We start from the raw sequence: 9,023 nt of genomic DNA on the forward strand, positions 1-9,023 counted from the left end.
ATATGATCCCATCTTGTTTTAGAAAAATGATGAAAGAAAGGGTGGAGGCAGAGAACTGCTGCCTCCGAGGGCTCAGGCTTTTTCTTCTCTGAGCTCATTCTCTCCCTACTGATGATAAGAGGAAATACTTACTATGTATCAGATACTCTGAACATATTAAGTTTCAGCAGCCCTGTGAGGGAAGTCAGTGTCATGCTACTAACACAGGCGAGGAACTGAAGCACAGAAAGGTTAAGTGGCTTGTCCAAGGTCACACAGCTACTCAGTGCTGGGGCTGAGCTCCAAACCAGATTTCGTTTCCCTGTCATCACCGTGAGGGCACGGAGGGACCCCACCGGATGGGGATATCTGATGTATACCAGGGGCTGTGTGTGTTTACATGGTGTTTTCACCCAGGTACTCAGAACATCAACCTCAGTTATCCTCTCTGCAGGGCCCGTCAGGGAGGCAGGAAGCAAGGTGATTATGCATGCTAGGCAGTCTGGGTTCAAAGCGACTCTTCCTCTCACTCACCACAGACGTGGGCAAGCCTCTTGGGTTCTCTGAGACTCTGTTTTCTCACTTGTAAAATGGGGATTATCCTAGTTGTTACTTCAAGGGCTGACAAGAAAAGGGTGAGTGGCCTGGCCCACTGCCCAGCACGATAGTAATGCAGAAATGTGGGCTGTTATAGTCCCTTTCCGTGGATTTCTGCAGCAACTCTCTAGGTGATGTCTTAACAGGGCTGGGCCAACAGTAGGCCCTTCAGAGTGTGAGCAAACTCCTGGTCCCATCCCTAGCACTGTAGTTGTGGCAAACAGTGACTAAGAACTTTTATTTATTTATTTTTTAAGGCAAGTATGAAACAAGGTTTATGGAGGAAGAGAGACAGGTTTATAATGTAAGAGAGTTGACCGGGCAGGATATATTCGCCCTAGACAGTGAATGGGCCTCCATTGCCAGGGCTATTAGGCCAAAGGGGCAAAGAAGCCCCAAGAATGCTTTGATGGGAGCCTCAGCCTCCATGCCAGAAGATCAGGCTGCCTGAAATTTCCCTTCCCTCCTTCCCAAGCTGGCGGAGCATGGCCTGGGCAGCCAAGCCGGGCTCTGGGATGGTCATTCCCATTGTGACCTCCAGGGGTCAGGATTGGGCACTCATCCTTTCTACCTGCTCCCAGCGCCTGTGGGTGGTGATGACTTTCCTGCCGTCTATAAGGTGGCACCTTTCCAGCAGAAGAGTGTTTGAAGCCCGACTTCCAATCGGTTAGTTGGAACACCTATCTGCTGGGCTTTTCATTGTTCTCACCTCTACCCATCCATTTATTCCTTTGTCCATTCACCTGTCTGTTTATCCATTCATCCTTCTATTTATCCATTCATCATTTTGTCTGCCGTGCATTATTCCTTTATCTTCCATCTGTTCATCCAATTCATCCATTTGTTCCTTTATCCAGACATTCATCTGATTACCTATCCATCCATTGTCTTCCACCCATCATCCATCCGTGTTCATCCTTCCTTCCTCCACCCATTCATCTGACTGTTCCTCTGTCCATCATTATTTTATTCACCCATGTGTCCCTTCACTCATTCATTCAACTGTTCAAACATCTGTCCATCTACCTTCTGTCTGAGGTCTTGCTCAGCCCAAGGTATCGTATGAGGAAGAGACCCAGGATGGGCTTCTGCCACCCCACTCCAAGCTCACTGTTTGCTGGGAACTGGAGAGGTTCCAGACAGTGATAACATAATGAGAATTGTGTGGACAAGTTTGGGAGTGCAGGTGGCACCTGTGGCTCAGTGAGTAGAGAGCCAGCCCCATATACCAAGGGTGGCGGGTTTGAACCTGGCCCCGGCCAAACTGCAACAAAAAATAGCTGGGTGTTGTGGTGGGCGCCTGTAGTCTCAGCTACTCCAGAGGCTGAGGCAAGAGAATTGCCTAAGCCCAAGAGTTGGAGGTTGCTGTGAGTTGTGAGGCCATGACACTCTACCGAGGGCAACAAAGTGAGACTCTGTCTCAAAAAAAAGAAAAAGAAAAAAAGATTTGAGAGTACAAAAATATCACATTTCCTTATTATTTTTTACATTACATTAGACATTAAAGCTCTCCATCCCTTGCATGGGGCAGGAAGTTCAGTGGTCATTTGTGGAGAATATCCTTGGGTTAAACCGAAATTGGGGAAGTGTATGTTGCTCCTAGAAGGGGAATGGGCCCTTGGTTTAAACTTCATTGTGGTCACTGCTGAGGTCCTCAGTTTGAGCCTGTGGGTCTCTTACATTTCCTTCCCTACCCTCTCCAGCCTTCCTGGCCCAGGGGAAGCTTTGCTGAAGCTGAGAATCTGCCTCTTACAGGCATCAATCTTCTTTAGGCTGTGCCCAGCAGTGGGAGCCTCTGGTCTTGCACAGGTCCTGGCTTTGCTCCCTCACCCCGGAAACCAGGACAGCAGGAACACAAGTGTCCCCAGTGACCCCAGAACCTGGAGCCTGTGAGCTTGGGTGTTTCCTCCGAAAGGTTGTTAGAGTGGGGTGAGAAGCTTTTCTATTAGAGGGGAAGTCTAAACCAAGACCTCAGTGTTGGTTTAGAAGGTTGGGCATGGGCAGGGGAGGAAGGGAGAGAGAGTACAGATTAGGCTTGGTGATCAGGGTGGCGGTGGGGAGGCGGGGCAGAGAGAAACCAGAGGGATATAAGAAGGGGATGGGTTATGGGCCTGGGTAGTAGGGAGATAATGAAGGTCTTTTACCAGGGGAGTTCCCAATCTAAGTGGAGTTTCAGAAAGGTCCCTCTGGTAGGGAGGGGGTGGAGACAAGTTGGAAAGCCATCTTTGGAGGAGTAGCTGTCCTTAGTTGTCCTTGGGTAGATGGGAAATGGTGATGAGCCACCCCTCCCAGGGGCCTGCTGACTGCCGGCATAGAGGGAAGGTGAGGCTTTGGGAGGTGTCAGGAGGTGTTGCCCACACAGGAGCTCAGATGGGGGCAGGGTGCCATCGAGGCTGATGCCTGGGGTTCCTGGGTAACAGGCTGTACCCAAGAGGGGGAAGAGAACTGGTGGTGTGTATTGGGTTGGTTTATTTAGTTATTTATTTTTCAATGTTAAAAAAATTGAACTACAGAGAATACTCAGGATAACGCAGTACACGTAGTTCCACAAAGCCCAGAAAGCAAATCCCCACGTCACCTCCAGCCAGGTCAAGAAGGAAAGCATTGCCACCAGCCCGGACACCCCGGCCCCCTTCCTCCATCACACACCACCGGGTGCTGGAGAGACAGACGCCACCCTTACACAGAGAGGGGATCGATCCCTCCCTTACATTTATTTATAGTTTTGCTTCCTGTATCTGTATCTCTTGTTTAGTTTTGTTTCGGAAGTTCATATGAATGAAATCCATGTTCCTTCACTCACTGTTAGGTTTGTAAGAGTCATCTGTGTTGTTGTGTGAATGCAGTTTATTCATGTTCATTGCTGTTGACTATTCCCAGTATGTGAATATACCATGATCCATGTATGGGTTCATTCTCCTCCTGGTGGACTTTCAGGACGTTTGCAGGCTGGGACTATTTTGAGCAAACCTGCTATGAGCCTTTGTACAGGAGAGCAGTGATATATACGTTGTGTGCATTTCTCCAGGCTAAATATCTGGTAGTGGAATATCTAGGCCACAAGTCACATGTGTCCTTAACTTCACTAGATAATGTCAGTTTTCTGAAGTGGTGGGACAAATTTATGGTCCCACTCAGCTGCGGATGAGCGTCCCCATTCCTCCAGGGAGCCACACTTGGTATTGCTAATTTTTGGTAATCTGGTGGGTGTGCCATGGTATTTCATTGTTATTTTAAGTTTCATTTCCACACTGTATATTTATAGGCTGGTTGGATTTCCTCTTTTTTTTTTTTAAGCACCTATTCAAAGCCTTTGCCAGCTTCCTACTGGGTTGTTTGTAGCAGACTCGTCTGGTGCCAGCGTCAGTCTGATTCCAGTCACTGTGTGGTGGGGAAACCTCCCACAGCCAGAGCCAGTCTTTCCACATTCTACCCCAGGGCTGCCTCCAGCTTGTGGAGAAATGTTCCTGCTTCCGACCTTCATGGGAACAACTCTGAAGCTCTCGGAGTCTTGGAGGCCTATAGCAGCCACCTTGACAATGCCCTTGTATTGGGGGTTTCCACCTCCCCTGTCTCCATGTCCCTTCTCCCCCCAACTCCTGCTCCTGGCACACCTTCTAGATACACTGTTTGCGCCAAATCTTGCTCTTCATCCTTCTCTTCTCTTCTCTCTTTTTTTGTTGAGACAAAGTCTCACTTTGTTGCCCTGGGTAGAGTGCTGTGGCATCACAGCTCGCAGCAACCTCAAACTCTTGGGCTAAAGCAATCCTCTTGCCTCAGTATCCAGAATAGCTGGGTACTACTACAGGGGCCCACCACAAGCCCAGCTATTTTTAGAGATGGGGTCTTTTTTGTTTGTTTTGTTTTATTTTTTTTTTTTAGACTGAGTCTCATTTGGTCACCCTTGGTAGACTGCTGTGGTGCCATAGCTCACAGCAACCTCAAACTCTTGGGCTCAAGCAATCCTCCTGTCTCAGCCTCCCAAGTAGCTGGGACTACAGGCACCCACCACAATGCCCAGCTATTTTTTAGAGATGGGGGTCTCACTTTGCCTCAGGCTGGTCTCGAAACTGCAAACACAGGTAATCCACCCACCTTGGCCTCCCAAGTGCTGGGATTATAGGCGTGAGATGCTGTGCCTGGTAGAGATGGGGTCTTGCTCTTGCTCAGGCTGGTTTCAAACTTCTGAGCTCAGGCAATCCAACTGCTTTGGCCTCCCAGAATGCTAGGATTACAGGTGTGACACACTGTGCTAGCCTCTTCATTTTTTTTCTTATTTATTTGTCAAAGATATTTATGTATTCTGGATACTACCCCTTTGTCAATTATATTATTATTTTTTTTTTTTGCAGTTTTTTGGGCGGGGGCTGGGTTTGAACCCGCCACCTCCCGCATATGGGACTGGCGCCCTATCCCTTTGAGCCACAGGCACTGCCCTGTCAATTATATTATTACAAATATATTCTCCTATTCTGTAACTTGTCTTTTTCACCTTTTTTCCTGTTGTCTTTTGATGAACAGAAATTCTTCAGCTTACTATAGTTTAATTATTAAACTTTATGGTTAGTGTTTTTTGTGTTTGTCTAAGATATCCTTCCCTACATCAAAGTCTATACATAGTATTATTTCTAGAAGCTTTATAGCTTTTCACCCTTAGGTCCTTACTTGATATTTTTGTGACTGGTGTGTGCTAGGGTCAAATTTTATTTTTTCCCATAGAGACACCCAATTGTTCTGGCACCATTTATGGGGCAGCGCCTGTGGCTCAAGGAGTGGGGTGCCAGCCCCATATACCAGGGGTGGCAGGTTCAAGCCCAGCCCCGGCCAAAACTGCAAAAAAAAAAAAAAAATTAATTAAAAGATAAATAAAAATAAATAAAAAAAATAAAGGGTAAATTAAAAAAAAAAAAGAAAAGTCACTTCCCTCAATGTTCAGAAATACCACCTCTGTCATTAACCAGGCAGCCACTGTGTATGGAGGATTTTTGATGAGTACTCTAGCCTGTGTGTTTTTATGTAGCTCACATTGTCTCTTAACTAAGCTTTAGAATTTAATCTGAATTTTGCATATTTCTGGTTAGATTCATTTCTTCTATTTTTAGTAGAGACAAGTTCTCACTCTTGCTCGGGCTGGTCTCGGACTTCTGAGCTCAAGAAATCCTCCCACCCCAGCCTCCCAGAATACTAGGATTCTAACCATGAGCCATTGTGCCTAGCCTACAAGTTTTGATATATGATATTATCATTACTATTCACTTCAAAATGTTTTCAGTTTTAATTGACTTCTTTGATCCATGTTATATAAAGAAATGTGTGTGTTTTTTTTTTATTAAATCATAACTGTATACATTGATATGATCATGGGGCATCATACACTCGCTTCATAAACCATTTGACACATTTTTATCACAGTGGTTAACATAGCCTTTCTGGCGTTATCTCAGTTACTGTGCCAAAACATTTACATTCTACATTTACCAAGTTTCGCAAATACCCCTGTAAGATGCACCACAGGTGTGATCCCACCTATTCCCCTCCCTCTACCCACCTCCCCCTTTCCCACTTCCCCCTATTGTTAAGTTGTAGCTGGGTTATAGCTTTCATGTGAGAGTCCCAAATTAGTTTCTTAGTAGGGCTGTGTACATTGGGTACTTTTTCTTCCATTCTTGGGATACTTTACTAAGAAGAATATGTTCCAGCTTCATCCATGTAAACATAAAAGAAGTAAAGTCTCCATCTTTCTTTAAGGCTGCATAGTATTCCATGGTATACATATACCACAATTTATTAATCCATTCGTGGATCGATGGGCACTTGGGCTTTTTCCATGACTTAGCTATTATGAATTGGGCTGCAATAAACATTCTGGTACAAATATCTTTGTTATGTTGTGATTTTTGGTCTTCTGGGTATATGCCCAGCAAAGGAATTATGTGTTTTTTTAAGGTAAAGAGAATAAACCATTTATTAAAACATTGTGAGATAAAATAAACCTTTTAATCCAAGCTACAGCGGTAAACATTTCCTCCTCACCAGCACATCTGAAGTATAGTTAATTTATATCATCTGACAACAACTGGAAAATAATTCTGTCTTTTACCACTCAATAATTGAATAGTGAGGTAACTGCGATAAAGGTTTTCTTGATGAGTCAATGATAAAGACTGATAACTTTTTAAAAGACAATCAACATTCCATATGCCCAAAAGTTTAATTTTATTTACCCTGTTCAGTGGCCCAAACTTAAAATTCTCATATTAAGTAAAGCTTTCATTGATCACCCCCCTCTTCCTGCCAAAATAAGTTAGGAACAAATTAAGGATAAGAGTTGGCTTTTAAACTCACTTTATTTGCTACTGTAACATGCTGTCCTTTTTTAGCTGATCAATAGGCATGCAAAAAGTTCTCCTCTGACAGGAACGGCTTCCACAACTAGGGTATCAATGGGAAAATTATAAAGGTCATTCAATTGGGGAGTTCTCTCCTTTTTTATAGCACCTCTAAGCAGTGTGTGTGACACACCACAGAGGTAGGAAAGACCATCTTTTATAAATTATCTTCTTCATTGTGGAGAATTTATGAAAATAAAACCGACAAAATACTAAACCATGCCTTTAACGAGTCTCAAAACACCACAGATCCATTGGCTCCTTATTTGAAGAATGAATCCCCTGGAGTGTTCTAGCTTTTGCAGGGCACTTGATAACAAGATCCACCAGGGCTCTGAACGACTGCACTAAGAAAGCCTTCTGCCATTCTCATTTGCCGATTCTTTGGACTACCCAGTCCTGCTGGCAGATAGGACAGCGATTGTTCTGTTTCACCCACAGGGACATGCAGCAGTTGTGGAAGGAATGATTACATTCTCCCCAGACCACAACACAATCCTCTTGCTTGTTTTCAGCTTGACATCTAAGACAGGCATCCATCACCTGGACCCTGCAGGTGGCGCACGTATCGCACTCCACGTCCCAGCTCCACATGGCCACCGCGTTCCACTTCTTGAGAGAGAACATTTTGTCGCTCCCCGACTTGGAGGCTGCGCCCCCGGAGTGAGAGGCCAAGGCCTAGGGTTCCTCGCCGTCTTCTACGTCTGCCATGGCGGCCGCGCGAAGCCGGCGGGTTAGATGTTGGGTCGGGGGAGGCGGGTGGCTATGGCGGCTCTGTGGGGCCGCAAGACGGGCCACCGCTGCTCCTAGACCGGGACTGCCCGCGATTCGAAATGTGTGTTCTTAATACTTGATATATTTTGAAGTGTTATAAATGGTGGTTGTGTTAGTTATCTATGGCTGTGTAACAAATTAACCCACAACTCAGTGGCTAGAATAACAAACATTTCTCATCTCCCAGTTTTTGTGGGCCTGGAAGCCACGGTGGCTTTTGCTTAAGGTCTCTTAGGAAGTTTCAATCACATTGAAGGCCAGGGCTGTGGTCTCATCTGAGGGCTTGACTGGTGGAGGTGATGACATGGCATCTGGCTTCTCTCAGAGCAAGTGATGAGACAGAGAGAGAACTTAAGATGCAAGCTGCAGTATTTTTATAACCTAATATCAGAAGTGTTATTAGAAATCTCCTGATTTCTTCTATATTCTATTCATTAGAAGTGAGTCACTAAATCCACCCCATACAAGGAGATGCAATCACAGAAAGCATGCATACCAGAAGATAATGATCACTGGGCAGGGTTGTAGGGGAGACATTAGAGGCCGCCTATTACACCCATGTCTTAAAATTTTCATTTCCTAATTGTTGTGGCTACTAATAGTATTGCCTAATAATGTTTTAATATTGATTTTTGTATTCAGCAACCTTGCTAAAGTCTCTTATTAATTCCAATAGTTTATCTGCAGGTTCTTTGCATTTTTTATGTCCTTATCATATCATCTGTCAATGACTAAGTTTGTTTTTTGTTTTTCCAATCCTTGTATGTTCTGTTTTATTTCTTTTCCTTTCCTTACTACACAAGCCAGGTCTCTCAGAAAAACATTTTGGCAGCTGTGGTAATAGCAGGCTTCCTTAGCTTATTCAATCTCAAAGAGAAAGTTTTTGACAGTTTCACCTGTGAAAGTTTATTATTTGCTATAGAGTTTTTTATATATATATATATTCACACACACACACACACATATCAGGTCAGATATTATCAGATTTAGGAAGGTCCCTTCTATTTCTAGTTTGGGAAGGTTTTTTTTTTCTCTTTTAAAATTATAAATGGATATTGAATTTTGTGAAACATTTCTTTTGTACATATGGCAATTAGAGAATTTTCTAATTTGATCTATTAATGTCATGAATTACATTAATTTTTTTCTGATGTTAGATATACATTGCATTTCTTAAACCTAACATTATCCCTGTTGCTAGATTTAGTTTGCCAATATTTTGTTTAGAATTTTTGCATCTATGTTCTTCAGAGAGAGGAGGCTGTAATTTTTCTTTTTCATATT

General features: G+C 44.0%; 1 pseudogene; it reads right to left on the minus strand.

The window, feature by feature from the left end:
* Positions 1 to 7,238: 7,238 nt before the first annotated feature.
* On the minus strand, positions 7,239 to 7,676 carry LOC128572660 (RING-box protein 2-like; annotated as a pseudogene).
* Between the last annotated feature and the right edge of the window lie 1,347 nt (positions 7,677 to 9,023).

This window comes from Nycticebus coucang, chromosome 2, assembly GCF_027406575.1.
Source record: "Nycticebus coucang isolate mNycCou1 chromosome 2, mNycCou1.pri, whole genome shotgun sequence".
Lineage (NCBI taxonomy): Eukaryota > Metazoa > Chordata > Mammalia > Primates > Lorisidae > Nycticebus > Nycticebus coucang.